The 22947-nt window shown below is 45.2% G+C and overlaps 1 long non-coding RNA gene across 2 annotated transcripts in view; it reads right to left on the reverse strand.

Moving 5' to 3' along the window:
- Positions 1–7976: 7976 nt before the first annotated feature.
- LOC129553420 (uncharacterized) overlaps positions 7977–22947 on the reverse strand; it is a 33748-nt gene continuing 18777 nt past the window's right edge. Inside the window, exons 4-6 of one of the 2 annotated variants that reach the window (XR_008685453.2) lie at positions 17560–17665; positions 14370–14513; positions 7977–8073 (exon numbers count right to left, since the gene is read on the reverse strand). This is a non-coding gene — a long non-coding RNA (uncharacterized LOC129553420). Of the gene's footprint in view, positions 8074–12964; positions 14514–17559; positions 17666–22947 lie in introns of those variants that run through there. The other variant, XR_016035221.1, reaches the window with a different exon arrangement.

The raw sequence follows: 22947 nt of genomic DNA on the forward strand, positions 1-22947 counted from the left end.
ATTTCCATAAGAAAAATGCATTGGTTAACTCAGGTTTGAGAATAGTTAACTTCAGGTGAAACCAGGTGTCATTATGGCAACAGAGTATTTTAAGAGAAACCTTCTTTTAAATTTGTAAAGAGAAGAAAACAATATCGCTAGTTTGTTTCCTTCTGCATCTTAAGAGAGATAAAATGTCTGACACTTGCAGGCTATTTCCTCCTTTTGGAGACCTCTGGCCTTCCTCCCTCCTACCCTCTCACAGTGAAAAGAAAAGAGCGAAATGATTTTCTTTTCTTTCCTGAGAACAAAGAAGATAAAGAGAACAGCGAGCAGGCCGGATCCCTCCTAGATTTTCCTTCACTGCTCCTAATCTGCTCTCTATACCTAAGTCTGTTTTTCTACTCCCTAACTTTTCACTTTCACACATTGGAGAAGGAAATGACAACCCACTCCAGTGTTCTTGCCTGGAGAATCCCAGGGACGGGGGAGCCTGGTGGGCTTCCGTCTATGGGGTCGCACAGAGTCGGACACGACTGAAGTGACTTAGCAGCAGCAGCAGCAACTCTGCCTGAGCCACATCCTGCACCTAGTCTCCTCTAACCCCATGCTACTTACACCCTGGTGCTTGCATTTCCCACAGACCATGCCTTGTAGTTTTCCTTCCTTTTGCATCAGAAAGAAAGCAGCAGTGCAATGAACTAGAGACAAATGGACCTAATGATCGGGATACCTGATTCCAGCTCTGATTTTGGTGGGGGGTTATTGCTGTTGTTATTTTATAATTTTTATTCATTTATTGTCTATTTTTGCCTGCGCTGGGTCTTTGCTGCTGCGTGGACTCTCCTCCAGTTGAGGAGCGTGTGGGCTTCTCCTTGTTGCAGTGTGAGGGCTTCTCATTCAGCTATTGAGCCTGTGCGGAAGAGCCTGGGAGCCACAGCTGCTGAGCCCATGTGCTGCAGCCACAGCAGCCCGCACACCCTGGAGCCTGTGCTCCACAACAAGAGAAGACACTGCAATGAGAAGCCCTCACATCGCAAGGAAGAGTAGCCTCCACTCACTGAAACTAGAGAAAACCCATGTGCAGCAACAAAGACAGTGCAGCCGAAAATAGATGAAGTAAACAAGTAAAATCAACATTTAAAAAAATTAAAGTAAAATAGATGATCAACAAGGACCTAATGTATAGCACAGGCAACTGCACTCAACATTTTGTAATAACTTAAAAGGGAAATGATGGCAGAGTGGAAGGACGTGTGGTCACCTTCTCCTGCGAGAACTCCAAAATGAAACTCACTGCGAAACAACAACAGCAATCGACAGGAGAACGCTGGATCCACCGAGAAAAGACGCCCCACGTCCACGGGCAACGGAGAAGCCCAAACAAGACGGCAGGAGGGCGAAATAGCGCTTAGACTCAAACCCCGTGCCCGGCGGAGACGCGCGGTGGCTCAAACAGAACCTCGTGCACCAGGACCCAGGGGCCCGCAGAGACCACGCAGACCCGCCTCTGAGCGTGCGCGGGTCTCCTGCGGGGCACGGGCCAGGAGCAGCCTGCTGTGGGGGCAGGGGCTCTGGCTGCAGCAGACCTGGGTCAGGCGGCACGTGGCATAAGGACCCAGAGGCCCGCAGAGACTGCACAGACCAGCCTCTGAGCTTGTGAGGGTCTCCTGCGGGGGTGCAGGATAGCAGCAGCCTGCCGCCGGGACAGGAGCTCTGGCTGCAGCAGACCTGGGTCATGCAGCACGTGGCGCAAGCCCTCCTGGAGGAGGTCTCCATTAGCCCCACCACAGAGCCACCGAGCAGATGACCCACAAACTGCACGACAATTACACCAAAGAAATTCTCGCACTGTTAAGAAAGTTCCAGGACCCACAACAGATTTCCCTACCTGGGGATCTGGCAAAGGGACTGAGAAACCCCAGGGAACTAGACATTGGAGGCCAGTGGGATTTGATTACAGAACTCCCACAGGACTGGGGAAACAGCCTCTCGGAGGGCACAAACAGAACCTTGTGTGCACCAGGAGCCAGGAGAAAGGAGCAGTGTCCCCACAAATGACTGAGCTGGACCTCCCTGTGAGAGTCCAGGACCTCCCTGTGAGAGTCCAGGAGTCTCTGGTGGACGCTGGGTCAACACTCTGGTCTCAGGCCAAACAACAGGGAGGGAGTGCAGCCTCCCCATCAACAGAAAATTACATTAAAGATTACTGAGCATGGCCCCTTCCTCCAGAACAAGACCCAGTTTCCCCCACAGTCATTGTCTCCCATCAGGAAGCTTCCATAACTCTCTTATCCTTATTCATAAGAGGGCAAACAGAACGAAAACCACAATCACAGAAAACGTACCAAACTGATCACATGGACCAGAGCCTTGTCTAACTCAATGAAACTATGAGCCATGCTGTGTAGGGCCACCCAAGACGAACAGGTCATGGCAGAGAGTTCTGACAAATCATGGTCCACTGGAGAAGGGAATAGCAAACCACTTCAGTATTCTTGTTTTGAGAACCCCATGAACAGTATGAAAAGGCAAAAAGATATGACACTGAGAGATGAACTCCCCAGGTTGGTAGGTGCCAAATATGCTACTGGAGAAGAGTGGAGAAAGAACTCCAGAAAGAATGAAGAGACGAAGTCAAAGTGAATACAGTGCCCAGTTGTGGATGTGACTGGTGATGGAAGTCAATTCCAATGCCATAAAGAACAATACTGCATCAGTTCAGTTCAGTTCAGTTCAGTCGCTCAGTCGTGTCTGACTCTCCACGACCCCATGAATCACAGCATGCCAGGCCTCCCTGTTCATCACCAACTCCCGGAGTACACTCAAACTCATGTCCACAGAGTCGGTGATGCCATCCAGCCATCTCATTCTCCGTCGTCCCCTTCTCCTCCCGCCCCCAACCTTTCCCAGCATCAGAGTCTTTTCCAGTGAGTCACCTCGTCACATGAGGTGGCCAAAGTATTGCAGTTTCAGCTTTAGCATCAGTCCTTCCAATGAACACCCAGGATCGATCTCCCTTAGAATGGACTGGTTGGATCTCCTTACAGTATAAGGGACTCTCAAGAGTCTTCTCCAACACCACAGTTCAAAAGCATCAATTCTTCAGCGATCAGCTTTCTTCACAGTCCAACTCTCACATCCATACATGACCACGGGAAAAACCATAGCCTTGACTAGACGGACCTTTGTTAGTAATGTCTCTGCTTTTTAATATATTATCAAGGTTGGTCATAACTTTCCTTCCAAGGAGTAAACGTCTTTTAATTTCCTGGCTGCAATCAGCATCTGCAGTGATTTTGGAGCCCCCAAAAATAAAGTCTGACACTGTCTCCACTGTTTTTCCATCTATTTTCCATAAAGTGATGGGACCAGATACCATGATCTTTGTTTTCTGAATGTTGAGCTTCAAGCCAACTTTTCACTCTCCTCTTTCACTTTCATCAAGAGGCTTTTGAGTTCCTCTTCACTTTCTGCCATAAGGGTAGTGTCATCTGCATATCTGAGGTTATTGATATTTCTCCCAGCAATCTTGATTGAGGCCAGCGGCCGAGAGGAGCTGCCCCACGTCCAACAGGCGGCGGCTGCACGGGCGCAGGAGGGCCGAGAAGAGCTACTCCACGTTCAAGGTCAGGAGGGGCGGCCTTGAGGAGATACCCCTCGTCCAAGGTAAGGTACAGCGGCTGCACTTTGCCGGAGGGGCTGTGAAGAGATTTTCCATGAACAAGGTAAGAGAAACCCAAATAAGATGGTAGGTATTGCGAGAGGGCATCAGAGGGCAGACACACTGAAATCATAATCACAGGAAACTAGTTGATCTGATCACATGGACCACAGCCGAATGTGGTCCACTGGAGAAGGGAATGGCAAACCACTTCAGTATACTTGCCTTGAGAACCCCATGAACAGTATCAAAGGGCAAAATGATAGGATACTGAATGAGGAATTCCCCAGGTCGGTAGGTGCCCAGTATGCTACTGGAGATCAGTGGAGAAGTAACTATAGAAGGAATAAAGGGATGGAGCAAAAGCAAAACCAATACCCAGTTGTGGATGTGACCAGTGATAGAAACAAGGTCAGGTGCTGTAAAGAGCAATATTGCATAGGAACCTGGAATGTTAGGTCCATGAATCAAGGCAAATTGGAAGTGGTCAAACAGGAGATGGCAAGAGTGAACATAGACATTCTAGGGATCAGTGAATTAAAATGGACTGGAATGGGTGAATTTAACTCAGATGACCATTATATCTACTACTGTGGGCAGGAATCCCTTAGAAGAAATGGAGTAGCCATCATGGTCAACAAAAGAGTCCAAAATGCAGTACTTGGATGCAATCTTAAAAGCGACAGAATGATTTCTGTTCATTTCGAAGGCAAACCATTTAATATTACAGTAATCCAGGCCTATGCCCCAACCAGTAATGGTGAAGATCCAAAGTTGAACGGTTCTATGAAGACCTACAAGACCTTTTAGAACTAACACCCAAAAAAGATGTCCTTTTCATTATAGGGGACTGGAATGCAAAATTAGGAAGTCAAGAAACACCTGGAGTAACAGGCAAATTTGGCCTTGGAGCACGGAATGAAGCAGGGCAAAGGCTAATAGAGTTTTGTCAAGAGAATGCACTGGTCATAGCAAACACCCTCTTCCAACAACACGAGAGAAGACTCTACACATGGACATCACCAGATGGTCAACACCGAAATCAGATTGATTATATTCTTTGCAGCCAAAGATGGAGAAGCTGTATACAGTTAGCAAAAACAAGACCAGGAGCTGACTGTGGCTCAGATCATGAACTCCTTATTGTCAAATTCAGACTTAAATTGAAGAAAGTAGGGAAAACCACTAGACCATTCAGATATGACAATACTGCATAAGAACCTGGAATGTTAGGTCCGTGATCACGGTAAATTGGATGTGGTCAAATAGGAGATGGCAAGAGTGAACACTGACATTTTGGGAATCAGTGAACTAAAATGGCCTGGAAAGGGTGAATTTAATTCAGATGATCATTACATCTACTAGTGTGGGCAAGAATCCCTTAGAAGAAATGAAGTAGCCATCATAGTCAACAGTTCAGTTCAGCTGAGTTCAATTGCTCAGTCGTGTCCGACTCTTTGCGACCCCATGAATCACAGCACTCCAGGCCTCCCTGTCCATCACCAACTCCCGGAGTTCACTCAACCTCATGTCCATCGAGTCAGTGATGCCATCCAGCCATCTCATTCTCTGCCGTCTGTTGAGAAACTGATGAAGAGGTTGCCAGAGGAGAAGGTCCTCACCAGAGGCAATGGCGAAGGGCCGGCCTCACTCGTCACGTCTCCAACGTTCTCATAAACATCTTGGCCTTTGAAGCTGCCTCACTCAGCCCTTAACAATTCTTGGCATTTAGCTTAAGGAACACTCCCTGCTCTTTCCATTTAGCCTAAGGAACATAGATATAGATCAATATAGATCAATGGAACAAAACAGAAAGCCCAGAGATGAATCCACACACCTATGGACACCTCATCTTTGATAAAGGAGGCAAAAATATACAATGGAGAAAAGACAATCTCTTTAACAAGTGGTACCGGGAAAACTGGACAACTACCTGTAAAAGAATTAAACTGGAACACTTTCTAACACCATACACAAAAGTAAACTCAAAATGGATTAAAGATCTAAATTTAACACCAGAAACTATAAAACTCCTAGAGGAAAACATAGGCAGAACACTCTCTGACATAAATCACAGCAAGATCCTCTATGACCCATCTCCAAGAGTAATGGAAATAAAAGCAAAAACAAACAAATGGGACCTAATCAAACTTAAAATCTTTTGCACAAGGAAGGAAACTATAAGCAAGGTGAAGAGACAGCCTTAAGAATGGGAGAAAATAATAGCAAATGAAACAACTGACAAAGAATTAATCTCAAAAATATACAAGCAACTCATGGACCTCAATACCAGAAAAATAAATGACCCAATCAAAAAATGGGCCAAAGAATTAAACAGACATTTCTCCAAAGAAGACATACAGATGGCTAACAAACACATGAAAAGATTCTCAATATCAATCATTAACAGAGAAATGCAAATCAAAACCACAATGAGGTACCATCTCATGCCAATCAGAACAGCTGCCATCAAAAAGTCTACAAACAATAAATGCTGGAGATGGTGTGGAGAAAGCGGGGGTACCCTCTTACACTGTTGGTGGGAATGCAAATTAGTACACTCACTATGGAGAATATTGTGGAGATTCCTTAAAAAACTAGAAATAGAACTGCCATATGACCCAGCAATCCCACTGTTGGGCATACACACTGAGGAAACCAGAACTGAAAGAGACACCCTTACTGCTAATTGTAGCACTGTTCAGAGTAGCTAGGACATTGAGATAACCTAGATATCCATAGGCAGACGAATGGATAAGAAAGTTGTAGTACATATACACAATGGAATATTACTCAGCCATTAAAAAGAATACATTTGAGTCAGTCCCAATGAGGTGGATGAAACTGGAGCCTGTTATTCAGGAGCCAAGCACCATACAGACAGGCCTAGCCTCGCAAGCTCTCTCCTGCAGAGCAAACGTGATGGAACAGCCGTGTGGAGGTTGCCTGGACATTCACTGGGAGTGTGGCAGCCCTGCCTGGGCACGGGACCCTAGGGGCCATTGCCACGGCAAAATAACTTCCCAGCCAGCACTCCCAGCCTGGGATGACTCTCAACCCCCAGGGTGCTGGGGCCGCTATCGTCCTAGTGTGTGGCTCCTCAGGCACCAGACCGGCGAGGCCTGATCCAAGGAACTCATTTCCCAAGTCAGGGCTGGATGTCCGCCTGCACTCTGTGAGCCTTACAAACACATTCTTAGGTCAGCGCAGTCCTGCCCATGGGTGAGGCGGCTGCGGGAGTGCGTCTGAGGGGGCCGGGTGCCATGTCGGGAACCCTAACCCTAACTCAACCCTAACCCATCTGACCCTATCCGTAACCCTAACCCCAAACCTAACCCTAACACGGTTTCCGGCTGTCTTTCCTCTCTAGGACAGACGCCGTGGCTCGCTGCTCCCTGACGTCTTTCCTCTCTAGGACTGACGCCGCCTCTCGCCGCTCCCTGATGTCTTCCTCTCTAGGACTGACGCCACCGCTTGCTGCTCCCTGATGTCTTTTCTCTCTAGGACTGACGCCGCCGCTCGCCACTCCCTGACGTCCTCCTCTCTAGGTCTGACGCTGCCTGTGGCCGGTCCTGACTTCTTTCCTCGCTCTGTGCCCTGAGACGGCCCCCTTCAGGTCCTCTCCACAGACCCCGTGTGCTGCCACTCGTCCACTTACAACTCCCCACCCCAGGTCCGCTGCACCGCTCCCCTCAGGGTCCTCTCCACGGACCACCACCCCCCGCCAAGTTCTCTCAGTGGTTCCCCCCCCCACCCCCAGGTCCTCTCATCGGCCAGATCCGGTCCCCGGGTCCCCTCACCGGCCCGCCGCTGCTCCTCACTACATCCTGACCCGGGCTCACTACCGCCTGACTCTGGTCCTCGCTGTGCCCTTACTCTGGACCTGACCACACTTCGATCCTGGTTCTATGTCCTGACACTTCTCCATGGAATTCCTGACACTGCTTCTCACTTTGTGCTGACACTGGTCTCACTATATCCTGACTTAGTTTACCCTACATCCAGATTTGGGCCCCACTGTGGGCCTGACTCGGCCTCACTTGGACGTGACTCTGATCCTCAGTCCACCCTGTCTCTGGTCCTCACTTGGGCCTGACTCTAAAACAACTGTTAAAATATGCCATAAATTACCTACACAGAGTGAAGTTATTTCAAACACAAATACAGATCACTATCACTTCAAAGCAATTCAGAAGCACCTTCCAGATGAGATTTCCTGGAATGAACAACCACCAAAATGGGAACCAAGATTACCCTAAGTCTACAGAACCACAGTGTGTCTGCCCTCTGATGCCCCCTAGCAATACCTACTGTCTTCTTTGGGTTTCTCTTACCTTGCTCGTGGGATATCTCTTCACACCTGCTCCAGCAAAGCGCATACTTATATGTAGGGTACATCATGAAGAACGCTGGGCTGGAGGAAGCGCAAGCTGGAATCAAAATTACCGGGAGAAATATCAATAACCTCAGATATGCAGATGACACCACCCTTATGGCAGAAAGTGTAGAGGAACTAAAAAGCCTCTTGATGAAAGTGAAAGAGGAGAGTGAAAAGGTTGGCTTGAAGCTCAACATTCAGAAAACTAAGATCATGGCATCTGGTCCCATCACTTCATGGGAAATGGATGGGGAAACAGTGGAGACAGTGTCAGACTTTATTTTTGGGGGCTCCAAAATCACTGCGGATGCTGATTGCAGCCAGGAAATTAAAAGATGCTTACTCCTTGGAAGGAAAGTTATGACCAACCTAGATAGCATATTAAAAAGCAGAGACATTACTTTGTCAACCAAGGTCTGTCTAGTCAAGGCTATGGTTTTTCCCGTGGTCATGTATGGATGTGAGAGTTGGACTGTGAAGAAAACTGAGCACCGAAGAATCGATGCTTTTGAACTGTGGTGCTGGAGAAGACTCTTGAGAGTCCCTTGGACTACAAGGAGATCCAACCAGTCCATTCTAAAGGAGATCAATCCTGGGTGTCCACTGGAAGGACTGATGCTAAAGCTGAAACTGCAATACTTTGGCCACCTCATGCAAAGAGTTGACTCACTGGAAAACACTCTGATGCTGGGAGGGATTGGGGGCGGGAGGTGATGGGGACGACAGAGAATGAGATGGCTGGATAGCATCACCGACTTGATGGACATGAGTTTGAGTGAACTCCGGGAGTTGGTGGTGGACAGGGAGGCCTGGCATGCTGTGATTCATGGGGTCGCAAAGAGTCAGACACGACTGAGCGACCGAACTGAAACACAGAGTGCATGCCAGCAAGTTATCACACACTGTCTGAGTTCTTGCAACACCCCATGTGCTACTTTCCTGGTTTCCCAGATTAATTCCTTGGAGTAGGACATTTGGAACAGTCCAGGCAGGATGAAGAGAGGATCTTCCTCAAGGCAGAGTTGGCCTTGACAACCGCTAGGCCAGTCCCTCTTCGCTGTCTGCTGCTGCCCTGGAGTTCCAATTGTCAGATGGGGTATGACTCGGTCTCAGCCTTTCCAGGCAAGAATGCCAGGTGATCTGCCCTCTCATGGCATTCTCTAACCCTCCATTCTCTTGAAAGAGGCTGGCATGGAGAAAATCTTGGAGCATCTGATCAAGTCAGAGGACCCACAGGGGCCATCCCCAAGTCAGCCCCACTCTGAGCACCAAATCCGATCCCAAAACACCACCTCTGTACACCTGTGCAAAACCGAATTTCAGAGATAGAGTTTGTGGTAAAGTAGAAAAGCATAGCTTTACTGCTTTGCTAGCAAAGACGGACACAGAAAACCCGTGCCTTCAAAAACTGCCCCAAAGCAGGAGGATTTGTTCACGAGTTTTATAGCTATGGGCTTCCCTGGTAGCTCAGCTGGTAAATAATTTGCATGTAATGCAGGAGACCCTGGTTCAATTCTTGGGTTGGGAAGACTCCATGGAGAAGGGATAGGCTACCCACTTCAGTATTCTTTGGCTTCCCTGGTGGCTCAGCTGCTACAGAATCCACCTGCAATGCGGGAGACCTGGGTTTGATCTCTGGGTTAGGAAGATCCCCTGGAGAAGGGAATGGCCACCCACTCCAGTATTCTGGTCTGGAGAATTCCATGGGATCACAAAGAGTCGGACTGAGCGACTTTCATTTTATAGCAATGGTTAAAGAGCAGAGTTGTTGTAAGGATTAGGGTGTGTACCGGGACTGAACTCCCTTCATCTGACCTCAGGTGGTCTCTGGGTGAGCTTCTCTGGAATGAAGAATGATACAATTTTCCATTTTGCTGGTACAGATGTTTAGTTGGGTAAAAACTTTAGAGATATTTTTATGTGTATCACTTTGGACAGAAACAGGACCCTGACCCAAGACAAAATACTCTTTCTTGAGTGTTCTTTCCTTCTCTCTGCATCCCCTCCCTTCCCTGATTAGCACCTCTTCCAATCTGCCCTTTGGAGCTTAGGGTAGGTCATGGAGCTGGGAGTCTATTCCCAACAAATAAACTGGGGACATGGGAAAGGCTTCTGGGCTCTGGAGCCTCACAGGGACCTGCTCAATTTCACTACCAGGCCCTGACCCTACACTAAATATGGCCCTGAGCTGTGCATGATGGCCTGAGCTTTCCCAGTCTGTCCTCTTAACTCTCTCCCTAACTAAGGCCCTGATGCTGGTTGTAACGAACACCCTGACAATACCCCTGGGACAAATGGTCTAAAGCGGCTTTTACTAAGGTCTCAAAGTTTTCTCTGAGGCCCTGACACTCTCCCTAATTAAGCCCTTAACTCTGTATTTAAGTGACGGCCTGATGCACTCCCTCACTTCAAGGCACTAAGGCCTTGAAGAAGTCTCTACCTGAGGGGCTGATACTGTCTGTAACCAATTTTCTAACTCTTCCCTAACATCCTCATTTTGCCTCTAAATAACACCCTGAGACTCATCCTAATGCCCTGATGGTGTCCCTAATAGCCCTCAATATCCCTACTTTTGCCATGATCCTATCCATAACTAAGGCCCTGAATATGTACTGAAGTAGTTCTCTGACGCTGTCCCTAACTGACACCCTGACACTAGTCACAACTATGAACCCAACGCTAGCCCTATTAAAGTCCTGAGATGTTGCTAAGTAACAGCCTAAACTTCTTTAAGGCCCTCAAGTTATCTCTAACTGAAGCCTTGAAACTGTCTTTAGCTAAGCCCCAGACACGTCCCTAGCCAAGGCCTGAACTATAGTTCAGGAAGGCCCTAAGCCTGTCCCTAAATCTGACACTGCCCCTAATTGAGGCCATGATACTGCCCCTGATCGCCTAAGCTGTCACAAAATAACACCCTGATCCTATTACTAAGGCCCTGACTATGTCCCTCAGAAAGTCACTAAGTACATCTAACTAACAGCCTGAACTATCTCTTACTCAGGCCATGAAGTTATCTCTGAGGTCCTAATACTGTCCCTAATTAAGGCCCTGCTGCTGGCCCTATCCAACGTCCTGCTGCTGAATCTGAGTCCCTGATGGTCTTCCTGTTATCCTTTGCCCTGCCAACAGAGTTTTGTCAAGAGAACACACTGGTCATAGCAAACACCCTCTTCCAACAACACAAGAGAAGACTCTACATAGGGACATGACCAGACGGTCAACACCAAAATCAGATTGATTATATCCTTTGCAGCCACAGATGGAGAAGCTCTATACAGTCAGCAAAGACAAGAATGGGAGTTGACTATGGCTCAGATCATAAACTCCTTATTGCCAAATTCAGACTTAAATTTAAGAAAGTAGGGAAAACCACTAGACCATTCAGGTGTGACCTACATCAAATCCCTTATGATTATCCAGTGGAAGTGAGAAAGAGATTCAAGGAATTAGATCTGATAAACAGAGTGCCTGAAGGACTATGGACAGGGGTTCATGACTTTATACAGAAGGCAGTGATCAAGACCATTCCCAGGAAAAAGAAATGCAAAAAGGCAAAATGGTTGTATGAGGAGGCCTTACAAATAGCTGAGAAAAGAAGAGAAGCTAAAGGCAAAGGAGAAAAGGAAAGATATACCCATTTAAATGCAAAGAATAGCAAGAAGAGATAAGACCTCCCTGGTGATAAATGCAAAGAAATAGAGGAAAACAAAAGAATGGGTAAGACTAGAGATCTCTTCAAGAAACTTAGAGATACCAAAGGAATATTTCATGCAAAGATGGGCACAATAAAGGACAGAAATGGTATGGACCTAACAGAAGCAGAAGACATTAAGAAGAGGCGGCAAATGCCAAAGAATGTTCAAGTTCAATCCAGTTCAGTTCAGTTGGTCAGTCGTGTCCGACTCTTTGTGGTAGTTGGAGCATTCTTTGGCATTGCCTTTCTTTGGGACTGGAATGAAAACTGACCTTTTCCAGTCCTGTGGCCACTGCTGAGTTTTCCAAATTTGCTGACATATTGAGTGCAGTCTTTCACAGCATCATCTTTTAGGATTTGAAATAGCTCAGCTGGAATTCCATCACAATTGCACTCATCTCACATGTTAGCAAAGTAATGCCCAAAATTTTCTAAGCCAGGCTTCAACAGTACGTGAACCATGAATGTCTAGATGTTCAAGCTGAATTTGGAAAAGGTAGAGGAACCAGAGATCAAATTGCCAACATCTGTTGGATCATCAAAATAGAGAGTTCCAGAAAAATATCTATTTCTGCTTTATTGACTATACCAAAGCCTTTGACTGTGTGGATCACAACAAACTGTGGGAAATTCTTAAACAGATGGGAATACAGACTACCTGACCTGCCTCCTGAGAAATCTGTATGCAGGTTAGGAATCAACAGTTAGAACTGGACATGGAACAACAGACTGGTTCCAAATCAGGAAAGGAGTATGTCAAGGCTGTATATCATCACCCGGCTTATTTAACTTATATGCAGAGTACATCATGCGAAATGGCAGCCTGGATGAAGTACAAGCTGGAATCAAGATTGCTGGGAGAAATAACAACCTCAGATAGACAATGACACCAGCCTTATGGCAGAAAGCGAAGAAGAGCTAAAGAGCCTCTTGATGAATGTGAAAGAGGAGAGTGAAAAAGTTGGCTTAAAACTCAACATTCAGAAAAATAAGATCATGGCATCTGGTACCATCACTTCATGGCAAATAGACAGGGAAACAATGGAAATAGTGAGAGACTTTATTTTCTTGGGCTCCAAAATCACTGCACATGGTGACTACAGCCATGAAATTCAAAGACACTTGCTCCTTGGAAGAAAAGCTATGACCAAACTAGACAGAATATTAAAAAGCAGAGACATTACTTGGCTGACAAAGGACCATCTAGTCAAAGCTATGGCTTTTCCAGTAGTCATGTATGGATGTGAGAATTGGACTATAAAGAAAACTGAGCGCTGAAAAATTTATGCTTTTGAGCTGTGGTGTTGGAGAAGACTCTTGAGAGTCCCTTGGACTGCAAGGAGATCCAACCAGTCCATCCTAAAGGAAATCAGTCCTGAATAGTCATTGGAAGGACAGATACTGAAGCTGAAACTCCAATACTTTGGCCACTTGTTGCAAAGAACTGACTCATCTGAAAAGACCCTGATGCTGGGAAAGATTGAAGGCAGGAGGAGAAGGGGATGATAGAGGATGAGATGGCTGGATGGCATCATTGACTCAATGGACATGAGTTTGAGCAAGCTCTGGGTGTTGGTGATGGACAGGGAAGCCTGGCCTGCTGCAGTCCATGGGGTCACAAAGTGGTGGACACGACTGAGCGACTGAACTGACTGAAGCTCTTCCTAACTAAGGTCTTGATGATGACTCTACCTAAGGCCCAGACACTGTCATTAATAACCTAATTCTTTCCCTATATAACACCCTAATTGTGGCCCTAACTCATAACCTAATAATGGTCCTATTTCTCTGATCCTATTCCTTCGTAAGGTCAAGAACCTCCTCCTCACAAAGGCCCTGACACTGTCAATAATAATGACCTGACTTTTCCCCTAAGTAACACCCTGATTTTGTCACTAACTAATGCCCTGACACTGGTTCTAACTACAGCCCTGACGCTGGTCCTATTGAAAGCCCTGAGATACTCCTAAGGAACAACCTTACCTGAAGCCTTGACACTGTGCCTAGCTTAGGTCTTTGTCCCTTATAGTCTATGCTGTCACCAAATATCCCTCTGATTCTGACCATAACCAAGGCCGTGAATATGTCCCTGATAAAGTCTGCGAAGTGTCCCTAATGAACAGCCTTAACTGACTCTTGCCAAGGCCATCAAGTTATCTCTGAGATCCTGACACTGTGTCTAAGGCCCTGATGCTGGCTCTAACGAATGGCCTGACACTGACCCTTACTAAGTCCTTGCCCAGGAGTTTTCCCAGGCTGCTGGGCAGCTTTCTGTTTTCCTCATCTCTCCCCAGCTGCCTGCCATTGGCTAATCTAAGATTCTGTGATGCAGTGGTCCCACATAGGATATGCCTGAGGAGGCTTACCTACCGGAGGACGGTCATGGCCATTCCACCCTCCAAGAGACAGTGGCTCAGGGTGGGAATTTCTCAGCCAGTGTTTGACCTCAGGTTCTGTGTCCCTATTTGTTGTAAAACCCTTGGAGTTACTTCAATAACATTTTTTAATGGATCTCCCCCTTGGCATATTTATAAGATAAATTTTACTGAATTAAAATTCAGGAACAACATTATTAGAATGAGCAGGAAGACAAAGGATGCCCCCAGTGATCTATTACTTGGAGGGTTTTACAGTTCTCATGAGAAAACACTCACTCTCGTCACCCTCGAGGCATCAGCACGAGGTAGGAATCATCTGCATTCTTTATTTATCCCTATGAATCTTTCAGAACCTGCCCTTCAGGAGAAATCTCTGGGCTCTTCAGGAACAGTGAGTGGCGATGTCAGGTAACTCTGAGACTGAAAAACAAGAGGAAAAGAAGGGTGAGGAGATGAGACTTCTTGATGGATAAGCAGGGGCGTCCACGTTCACAGTCAACCTGCGAGTCTGAGTTAGTATCCAGTGAAAGCAAGGACCACCAGGACCTCCCCCACTGGCCGCGTCACCTGGTGCAGGGACCGGAGACACTCGACCTGCCCTGGCCACTTTCAGAGAGATGGAGAAGGTGGGAGAACACCACGGGGCCAACACTGGAAAAGGTCACTGCTACGAAGTAAGATGCACTTTTCAAGAAAGTGAAGGATGATCCCTTGGTTCTCAAAGACTTGCAAAGATTCTGTGTTCTTCTGGAGACATGTTGAAGCCTCCAGTCTTTGAGGGCAGTGATGAGAAGGAGCGGGGCTCAAAACCATCCAGCACTCACTCCTTGAGGGTGCTGAGGATGACCAGTATCCAGCCCAAGGGTGCTGTGGGGCCTGAAACCCCCTCATCACCTGGGATGGGAGGGGCCCCACGGGCACCCCACTGGGCCAGCGGGGCCTTGGCTTGTAGGCTACAGACCTTTATCAGGTACAATATCTGCAAACATCTTGTGCCATTTTGGATGGCGGATCTTTTTCCTGACTCCTTTTGTGCACAACAACTTTTGTTGTGAAGAAGTCTGATTCATCTCTATTGTCTTCTGTTGTTTGTGGTTTTGGTAGCAGATCTAAGAAATCACAGCCAAATCCAAAGTCATGCAGTTTTCTTCCCATGTTTTCTTCCATGGGGTGTATAATTTTGGTTCTTACATCTAGGCCTTTGAGCCATTTTTGAGTTGATTTTGTACAGCGAGGGAAGTAGGGGTCCAACTTTGTTCTTTTGCATGTGGGATCTGGTTGTCCCAGCACCTGTACTAATTGTTGGGGAAAAATATTTGCAAATGATGCCACCAAAAAGGTCTGATTTCCAAAATACACAAACAACACATGCATCTCAAAAAAAAACATCTTTAAATGGGCAGGTCTAAATAGGCATTTCTCCAAAAAAGACATAGAGATGATCAACAGGCACATGAAAAGACACTTCACGCGGCTCATCATTAAAGCAATGCCAATAAAACCACAGTGAGGTATCGACTCATAGTCGTCAGAATGGGATCAATAAAATGTCTACAAATAACAAATGCTGGTGAGCGGGTGGAGAAAACGAAATCTCCCACACTGTGGGTGGGAACTGATGCAGTCACTGTGGAAAACAGTATGGAGGATCCTCAAAAAACTAAAAAGCTGTCATATGAATTAGCAATCCCACTCCTGGGCATATATCCAGACAAAGCTATAATTCGAAAAGATATATTCACCACTCTGTTCACAGCAGCACTACTCACAACAGCAAAGATGTGAAATCAAGCTACCTGTCCAACAACTGATGAATGGATAAAGACGTGTGTGTGTGGCTGTGGTGTGTGTGTGTTTATATATACACACACACACACAGTCCATGGGGTCGCACAGAGTCGGATACGACTGAGCGACTCCACTTCACTTCATATATATATATAAGTATCTCCCATGCACACATGAACTGAAAAGATAAATTCAGCACAAAAAATTGGAATACACACAAATCAATTTTGTTTCCATACATGAATAACAAACTATCAAAAAGAATAAGAAAACAATCCCAGTCACAATTCAAGAAAAAAAACTGTCAAGGAATAAACTTAACTAAAGACATCAGTCAGTTCAGTTCAGTTTAGTCGCTCAGTTGTGTCCGACTCTTTGCGACTCCATGAATCACAGCACACCAGGCCTCCCTGTCCATCACCAACCCCCGGAGTTCACTCAAACTCATGTCCATCGAGTCGGTGATGCTATCCAGCCACCTCATTCTCTGTCGTCCCCTTCTCCTCCTGCCCGCAATCCCTCCCAGCATCAGACTCTTTTCCAGTGAGTCAACTCGTCGCATGAGGTGGCCAAAGTATTGCAGTTTGAGCTTTAGCATCAGTCCTTCCAATGAACACCCAGGATCAATCTCCGTTAGAATGGACTGGTTGGATCTCCTTGCAGTCCAAGGGACTCTCAAGAGTCTTCTCCAGCACCACAGTTCAATAGCATCAATTCTTCGGCGATCAGCTTTCTTCACAGTCCAATTCTCACATCCATACATGACGACTGGAAAAACCATAGCCTTGATTAGACAGACCTTGGTTGACAAAGTAATGTCTCTGCTTTTTAATATGCTATCTAGGTTGGTCATAACTTTCCTTCCAAGGAGTAAGCGTCTTTTAATTTCCTGGCTGCAATCAGCATCCACAGTGATTTTGGAGCCCAAAAAAATAAAGTCTGACACTGTTTCCACTGTTTCGCCATCTATTTCCCATGAAGTGATGGGACCAGATGCCATGATCTTTGTTTTCTGAATGTTGAGCTTCAAGCCAACATTTTCACTCTCCTCTTTCACTTTCATCAAGAGGCTTTTGAGTTCCTCTTTACTTTTTGCCATAAGGGTGGTGTCATCTGCATATCTGAAGTTATTGATATTTCTCCCAGCAATCTTGATTCCAGCTTATGCTTCTTCCAGCCCAGCGTTCCTCATGATGTACTCTGCATATAAGTTAAATAAGCATGGTGACAATATACAGCCTTGACGTACTCCTTTTCCTATTTGGAACCAGTCTATTGTTCCATGTCCAGTTCTAACTGTTGTTTCCTGACCTGCATACAGGTTTCTCAAGAGGCAAGTCAGGTGGTCTGGTGTGCCCATCTCTTTCAGAATGTTCCACAGTTTATTGTGATCCACACAGTCAAAGGCTTTGGCATAGTCGATGAAGCAGAAATAGATGTTTTTCTGGAACTCTCTTGCTTTCTCCATGATCCAGAGGATTGTGGCAATTTGATCATTGGTGCCTCTGCCATTCTAAAACCTGCTTGAACATCTGGAAGTTCATGGTTCACGTATTGCTGAAGCCTGGCTTGGAGAATATTGAGCATGACTTTACTAGCCTGTGAGATGAGTGCAATTGTGCGGTAGTTTGAGCATTCTTTGGCATTGCCTTTCTTTGTGATTGGAATGAAGACTGACCTTTTCCAGTCCTGTGGCCACTGCTGAGTTTTCCAAATTTGCTGGCATATTGAGTGCAGCACTTTCACAGCATCATCTTTCAGGATTTGAAATAGCTCAACTGGAACTAAAGACATAAAAGACCTATAATCAGAAAACTCTAGGGCATTGATAAAGAAATTGAAAACAGAAAAGAAAAATATCCTATTCTCATGCATCAGGAAAAATATTTTAAAAATATTTTCTACTGAGCCCAAGAAGCCCGGTTTCTTACCACTGGAGTGAGAGGTTACAAGCAGACAAAGGGAGAAGGTTACAATAGCTGTGTCTTAACAGATCAGGTTGGAGACATAATTATAAACTATCTTTAGCTTAATGCAGAAACACATAGCTCTCTGTGAAAATTTTCATAACTGTGTGTATGCATAGTCTGGCATATGTATTTTCATGCATTGTCTACTGAGAATAGTAAGCTCCCAAATGCAAGTTTTTATTCCGATTCTCTAATAAAAAGGAAGAAGGGCTCTTTAAATATGTGGCTGATACTAGGACTGAGACAGTAAATATGTAAAGCAAGATAATCTTAAAATATGAGAAAGAAGTACCAAAAAAACCCCACAAACCTGAATTATGTAAAATAAAAACAGGAGAACATGGAAAAGGCTCTCAATAGAGATGCAAAATGGTGAAATCAATGTGTGTAAAACTTCAGCATTTTCTCAAAAATATAGAAATGCAATTATCATATGTTTTGGAAGCTCCACTCCTAGACATACATACAAAGAATTTAAAACAGGTGTTCAAACATAAAGTTGTACACCAATATTCATAGCAGCACTGTTCTCAACAGCCCAAGGTAAAAACAATGAAAATGTCCACCAACAGGTGAATGAATAAGCAAAATAAGGTAGAACCATCCATAAGATGCATTACTCTGCCATATAAAGGCATAGAGTAATATATGCCACATAGTAAAATAGAGCCACAGCTGCAGAAAACAGTAGGGGGCTCCTCAAACACAAATACAGAGTTAACATAGAACCCATCAATTTTGGTCTAGGGAATACACCCAAAATATTTAAAACCAAGAACTGGAACAGATATTCGTATCCCGTATTCACAGCAGCATTATTCACAGTAGCCAAAAGGTGGAAGCAACACAAGCATTCAACAGATGAATGGATAAGCACAGTGTAGTATATACACAATGGAATATGATTCGACCTTTAAAAACAAGATAACTCTCACACATGCTCTAACGTGAATGAAACTTCAAGTCATTATTTGAAGTGAAACAAGGCCAACACAAAAGGAAAAATGTCCCATGATTCCACTAGTACAAGATATCCATATAAGACAAATCCAAGTAGAATAAGGTAGCCAGGGTTTGAGGGTGGTGAGTGTTTAATGGTTACAGTGTCACTTCAGGAAAAGGAAAAGATTCTAGAGATAAATGGTGAGGATATTTCTACAACGTGAGTGCAGTTAATGCAATAGAAGTGCATACTTAAAATGACTCAAATGATAAATATTACATGCTTGTAATCACAAATGATGCTTTTGAACTGTGGTGCTGGAGAAGACTCTTGAGAGTCCCTTGGACTGCAAGGAGATCCAACCAGTCCATTCTAAAGGAGATCAATCCTGGGTGTTCATTGGAAGGACTGATGCTAAAGCTGAAACTCCAATACTTTTGCCACCTCATGCGACGAGTTGACTCACTGGAAAAGACTCTGATGCTTGGAAGGATTGGGGACGGGAGGAGAAGGGGACGACAGAGAATGAGATGGCTGGATGGCATCACCGACTCGATGGACATGAGTTTGAGTGAACTCCGGGAGTTGGTGATGGACAGGGAGGCCTGGTGTGCTGTGATTCATGGGGTCGCAAACAGTCGGACACGACTGAGCGACTGAACTGAACTGAACTGAATCACAATTAAAAAATGATACAGGTTACAACATGAAAAAGCACTGAAAACATCCTCAGTGAAAAAAGCCATAGAGAAAAAGCCATGCAGATCATAGTCATCTTATCACTTTAAATTCACGAAAGTTTTTGACATAAGAGAAAGCCCCAGTGGTGGTCCCAGAAAATGAAAAGTGCATTAGAATGGAGAAAGACATCTGCACAAAGTTTGGGCAGCTGATGCAAGTTGAAGTGGTCCTATGGATAGGATTTTAATGTGGACACCATAACTATCCCCCATTTGGGGGTTATGGGCTGGTTCCCTGGGAAAGTGACCCTATTTAGGAAAAACACATTGCATTTTTCGGTGTGAATATAGAAAATTTTTTACCACTATTAAAACTTGAAGCTTTTGAAATTTTACTAGAAAGTAAATTACTTTTCACTACAACCATATAAGTCACATGCCAAAAAATCAGAGATGGCATCAAACATTGCAATAGAGTCCAAGACTTAACCAGACCAAATTCAACTAAAGTAGTGATGCTAATTGCCTTGTAGTAGTCCACATGGTATTAAAAGTCACCGTAGGAAGAGTAGCCACCATGCCTTGAGTGCTGTGGATGGCCCTGATGGAACTGAAACTATGAGATGTCTGAATTCTAGTTTTCCATGTAACACTACACCAAAGCAACTGTCAGAACATAAAGTGAATTCAGGGACTTCCCTGGCAGTCCAGTGGTGAAGATTCTGCACAACCACTGCAGGGGGTCCGGGCTTGATCCTTGGTCAGGGAACTAAGATCCAACATGCTGAGTTGCATGACCAAAAAATAAATCAGTAGAACTGCAAGATCATGTGTGATTTTCTACACTAATAATGAACTCTCAGAAAGAGAAATTAAGAAAATAATCCCCTGTACAATTGCATCCCTCCAAAACTAGAAATTTAACCAAGGACTTGAAACAGCTGCAAGCTAAAAACTGCAAGACACAGTGCTTAATTAAACTGAACAGATATGAAAAGATACCCCATGCTCATGGGTGACATTACCGTTAAAACCTCCATTCTAATCAAAGTAACATATACATTGATGCAATCACTACCAACATCTCATTGACATTTTTCACAGAAACAAAAACAATGTTAACATCCATGTGGAACCACAAAGGACCCAGAAGAGCCAAAGTAACCCTGAGAAAGAGAACAGGCGGGCAGCATCTCCATCCCTGACTTCAATCTACATTACGCACCTAAAGGCACCACAAGACGTGTGGAACTGTATCAGAAACAGGCACAGACACCAGAGACCCAGAAATAAACCTGCAGGTTCATGGTAATCAATTTACAGGAAAGGAGCTAAGAACACACACCCAGGAAAGGACAGTCCCCTCAATAAGCCATGCTGGGGAAAATGGACACCACACACCAAGGAACAACACTGGACACCATTCTATACCACAGACAAAAACTGACGAAAAACCCACAACTTTCCACATCAAGCCCCAACAGAAGACAGACACTCTGAAGACAGACACTCAGCAACAGCCACACACAGAAAGTTTCTTCCCAATTTTCCTCACCTTTTCCTTCAGTGGCACCACCTCCCTGCAGGTCCTGAGGAAACCAGACTCCTGTCAGACTTGACTGAACCCCACAAGTACCAAAGATGAAGCCCCAGCAGGTCCTGAGGAAACCAGGCTGTCAACCTGAACTGAACCCCACAATGTCCCAAAGCCAAAGCCCTAGTGGGTCCTGAGGGGCCAGACTCCCATCACCCTGGATTGAACCCCAAATGTATCAAAGCTGAAAACCCAGTGAGTCCTGAGGAGACCAGACTCCGGTCACCCTGAACTAACCCCACAACGTCCCAAAGCCGAAACACCAATCGATCCTGAGGAGAACCACCTCCTGTCAGCCTGAACTGAACCCCACAAATGTCCCAAAACTGAAACCTGAGCAGGTCCTGAGGAGACCAGACTCCCTGTCTTCCTGAACTGAACCCCACAACGTCCCGAAGCTGAAGCCCCAATGGGTCCTGAGGAGACCAGAATCCCTTCAGCCTGAACTGAACCCCACAACGTCCCGAAGCCGAAGCCCCAATGGGTCCTGAGGAGACCAGACTCCCGTCGGCAGCCACACGCAGCCAGGTGCTCGGTCAGCGCGGGAACTCCGCTTGGGGTGGGGGCGGGGCGGGAGGCGGGCTCCACGCTCCTGCCAGCCAATGAGAACTGCAGATCGAGCCTCCCTCACTCGCGCAGGCGCAGTCAAGCGGAAACTCCGCCCCTCAGGGCAGTTCTGCTAGGTCCATTAAACTATGGAAATTCGAACTGAAATATTGCCAATATTCAAAACTTCTCCAAAATAGTTAAGGAATAATTAACATGAAACTGTATAGAGTGAAATGTAGTCTCCAAATTCCCTCAAATTTATTAACAGACATTTAAATTTTGAAACTATCAAAATTGTGGACATAAACATAGAAAATCTACATGACCATGGGTTTGGCCCGTATATCATGAACTTTGAGTTTTAACACACAAGCTGTCAGTCCACAAAAGAAAAATATTGTGGACTTTATATAAATAAAGATGTCTATTCTGAAAGACCTGATTCAGAAAATCAAAATGCAAGTAACAAACTGGGAGAAAAGTATTTGCAAAATTCATATCTGATACAGGATTTGGACACAAAATAGACAAAGACCTCTTGAACAACCCTATAAACAATAAGTAAAGATATGAACAGACACCCAGCCAAAAAAATTATACAGATAGTACAAGACAGAAACACGCTCAACATCATACACCATTAGGGAATTACAAAGTAAAGTCACGAGTTATCACACTACACGTATTAGGCTGCTAAACTCTAAATATATGCCAATACCCATTGCTGGAGGCTGAGGAATAGCAGGAACGCTCCCTCACTGCTGGTGGGATGCATGCACAGCCACCTTGTAACACAGTTGGGCAGTTTTCTCCAAAGCTAAACAAACCTCACCTTGGGATCCAACAATGGTAGTTCCAGTATTTAGGAAACTGCCTTGAAAAATCCATGCCCAAATGCAAACAAAGATGAACTTAGGCACAGCAGCACTATCCACAATAGTTAAAAGCTAGAAGAAATCAGGGTATCCTTCAATAGATGAATGCATAAACAAATTGGGGAATATCCATGTCAAAGCAAGTAGAATATGCCACCCCAAAATATGCCTCTCTTCTGTGAGGATTGCTTAAGTCCACTTCCATGAAAAAAAAAAAAAAGAGGACTCTCCATAAACTAAGTAGCAATTGCCGTTTTGTGATGCACATTTACAACAGAGAAATCTCTGCATTTAAGGGTTGTCCCTGTTTGCACCAGAAATAAAAGGATAATTAAAACTCAAGTAACTTATCAATGGAGTGGTCCCAATTTAAATCAAACAATCTATTCAAGTATAGTTATTTAGAGTGTAGGAGAGTTGCGGGATAGAATACACAATGTAACAGAACCTAACCA

The sequence above is a fragment of the Moschus berezovskii genome, chromosome 18 (assembly GCF_049115385.1).
Source record: "Moschus berezovskii isolate FMDL1 chromosome 18, NW_MosBer_1.0, whole genome shotgun sequence".
In the NCBI taxonomy this organism is placed as follows: Eukaryota; Metazoa; Chordata; class Mammalia; order Artiodactyla; family Moschidae; genus Moschus; species Moschus berezovskii.